At 34.5% G+C, this 3582-nt stretch overlaps 1 long non-coding RNA gene across 1 annotated transcript; it reads left to right on the forward strand.

Moving 5' to 3' along the window:
• The first annotated feature begins 369 nt into the window (after positions 1-369).
• Positions 370-2835, forward strand: LOC142633503 (uncharacterized). The gene is made up of 3 exons (XR_012843926.1): positions 370-665; positions 1106-1210; positions 2222-2835. It is a non-coding gene; the product is annotated as an uncharacterized LOC142633503 (long non-coding RNA).
• The last annotated feature ends 747 nt before the right edge of the window (positions 2836-3582 follow it).

Raw genomic sequence — 3582 nt, forward strand, 5'->3', positions numbered from 1 at the left:
ACAATAACGGCGAAACTACAACGTTAGTCTCTTAAGTTTATTATGTGTGCATAATTGGTCCCTCAAGTTTTAAAATTGAGTTGTATTAGTCCTTTTACTAACTATTATTAGTGGTATTATTTATGTAGCTAACGAAACAATAACTTGACATTATTTTTTAATAATATGGCATTTTTTATATTAAAAATCACAAAATAAATTTCTCTAAACGTATGTACAAATATAAGATATAATCGGCGAAAAAAAAAGGTGGGAAAAGATAGTAGAAACGCCTCTTAAGTCTCAACATTCTCTGTTTGTTTCTTTGTAGCAAAAACACAAAAGAATCCACTTCTCTCTGCCTAACCTGCCTGCTTCTCTTCTCTCAGATTTGTCCTCTTTCATAGGATTGAGCAAGGGACCCGACCCACCCGAAAACCCAACCGACCTGACCCAATAAGTTTTGGGCAGGTCTGAAAAAATTCGAGTCGGGTTTCGAGCTTTATTTTTGGGTTCGAGTTAGCGTCGGGTCATATATATTTGTCACTTCTGAACCCAATTTTTTTTTTTGTTGAAAAAAACCCTACTCTCCGCCTCCCTCAACTACTCTCCCAAGTCCCAAGTCTCAATCTCACAAAACATCACAGTCAACTAACTCAACTCTTTGTTGTTCTATCTCTACGTGTGTAAGTCCCTAATGTTTCTTCCGCTCCATCACAGTCAACTCTTTCACATTCATTTGTTTGATTTTTCTTATTAATGGGTTTGTGGGTTTGTTTAGTTTAATGGGTATTTTTTGCTTATTGTTAAGTATTGATAGTGACAGTGTTGTATTGATTATGTGCTTGTGTTGTATGTGTGGCCCTTTTGAATGAATCCCCAAAAAATACAACTTTCTAGAGTTTCTGTTTAGCCTTTTGCATATGGGTCTCTTTTTTCTTTCTTGGTTAGCTAAGACGATTGGTCAAAAACAAAGATGATTGGATTTTGAGTACTAGGTTTTATGTTGTTTCACATTTTTTATGAGATTTAGAGTACTAGTTTTATGTTGTTTTAAAGGTTGTTGTAAGACTCTTTTTGGGTTTTGGTATGTGAAAATGTATTTTTGTTTTTGGTTTTGGATTAGGCATTTGAGAAGCACAGTGTGGAGAAAGACGTTGCAGAGCATATAAAGAAAGAGTTTGATAAAAAGCTTGGCTCCACTTGACATTGTATTGTCGCAGAAACTTTGGTAACTACACTTCCCAATCCATATTGCACAACCTTTCCTTTTTGGGTTTTTCTTGGGGTGGGTTTCAATTTAGATTTAATGGTATTTAATGGTTTATGGGTTTTTTTTGTTTTGTTTTGGAAATTGGAGTTTTTGTATTGGTTTTAGTTATTTATTTTTGGGCATTTTGTGTTGTGAGAGATGGTATGGGATAGATCTAGTTTTAAAGTTATTGATTGGATACTAGGAATGTGCTTAATGGTTTTATATTTAGGAGCCCAAATCTTCTGTCTCACTTTTTCTACTCCACTTTATACTCCACCAATAAAAACTTGCCACATGTTCTCCTAATTAATTAAATACTATCACTATTGACTTATTAATGCTACCTTTATTAATTAATAGTAGTATTTAATTAATTAGGGGAACACGTGGCATATTTTTATTGGTGGAGTATAGAGTGGAGCAGGAAAAGTGAGACAGAAGATTTTGACTCTATATTTAGTGGTTGAGTTTTAAGTTGGACTTTCATTTTTTGACTTATATGTGGGGCTCTGGGTAGATTGGTGTTATTTATTTACTTTATTTTTGTGGTTTTTAGTATTTAAGGCAAGAAGTTAATGCAGTTGCAGCTCTGTATCTTTGTGTTTCTCTATGTAATCAATAACTAAGGGTCATGCTGAGCTGACTGTTTGGACTTTGTTTGAGAACTTAAAAGAATGCTTAATAGTTGTAGTTTAGTGGTTCATTTAGGATAAACTATAGTTGAAGCCCGAAATCCATTTAATCTTCAGTTTGGAGCATTATGTCATATCTCTATGTTTTTCTTTTGTGAATCATTGTTTAGCTGATTGTTTGGACTTTGTTTGAGAACTTAAAAGAATGCTTAATAGTTGTAGTTCAGTGGTTCATTTAGGATAAACTATAGTTGAAGCCCGAAACCCAATTAATCTTCAGTTTGGAGCATTATGTCATATCTCTATGTTTTTCTTTTGTGAATGCATTGTTTAATAATTGATTTGTTTTGTGTAGTGCTAGGTCATGGATTCAATGGAGCCTACACAACTTGATGTTGCCACTACAAGACCAACTATGAGACCTCCTCGTCCACCATAGGTGATATCTTCTTCTAATCCTAATAAGAGAAAATCACCATCAACGGTTTGGGACCACTTTGAGAAGTTTATAGATGAGGAAGGTAGACCTAAAGCAAGATGTATATATTGTAGCAAGGAGTACATGGCTGACAGCAAAATTTATGGGACATCTAATTTTAAAAACCATACACCCAATTGTCCTGAATATCTTTTTAATGAATTGCATGATGGACAAGATCCATTATCCAAGAATGTAGAGGAGGGAAATCTAGTGCCTAGGACTTTTACAAATGTTGTGGATAGAAAAGTTCTTGCTGAGATGATCATATTGGATGAGCTTCCATTTAGGTTTGTAGAGAATCAAGGGTTCAGAAGGTTTTGTAATGTCTTCCAACCTAATTTTAATATCCCATCTCGCTTCACAGTAGCTAAAGATGTGAGTCGGATTTATTTTGAAGAGAAGGATAAGTTGAGAAATGCCTTGAGAGGCCGTCGGCTTTGCCTTACCACTGACACATGGACTTCAATACAAAATTTTAATTACATGTGTCTTACTTGTCATTTTATAGATGATGATTGGAAGCTACATAAAAGAATTTTGAATTTTTGTATTGTTGATAACCATAAGGGGAAAACCAATGGCAAAATGGTTGAATCTTGTTTAGAAGAGTGGAATATTGAGGGGATTTTCACCTTGACGGTAGATAATGCTTCCTCAAATGACGTAGTCATTAGTTACTTGAAAGAAGCTAATAATATGCGGAAAGGTACTGTTTTGGGGAATGAATTTGTTCACGTGAGGTGTTGTGCTCACATCCTGAATCTTATTGTAACCGATGGCTTAAAACATCATAATAAGTCAATTGATAGGGTGCGCATGCGGTTAGATATGTGAAAGCTTCTCCAAATAGGTTACAAACCTTCAAGAGGTGTGTGGAGAAAGTGAAAATAGAGTCAAAGGCTATTCTATGTTCGGATGTGGCCACTAGATGGAACTCCACTTATAAAATGTTGGAAAATGCTGAAAATTTTGAACATGCATTCAAGCGGATGGAATATGAAGATCTTGATTATATTCTACACTTTTGGGATGGGGACTATGATAGGAGACCTCCAAATGAGGATGATTAAGAGACTTGTAGAAAATTTGTTAAGTTTTTGAAACTTTTTTATAATACCACAAAGAGGTTTTCGGGTTCCTTGTATGTGACATCAAATACTTTCTTTGATAAGATATATATGATTAAAAAAAAGATAGACCTATTTTCTAGGAGTGAGGACCATTTTTTGTACTCA

This window comes from Castanea sativa, chromosome 5, assembly GCF_040712315.1.
Source record: "Castanea sativa cultivar Marrone di Chiusa Pesio chromosome 5, ASM4071231v1".
NCBI classification, from domain to species: Eukaryota; Viridiplantae; Streptophyta; class Magnoliopsida; order Fagales; family Fagaceae; genus Castanea; species Castanea sativa.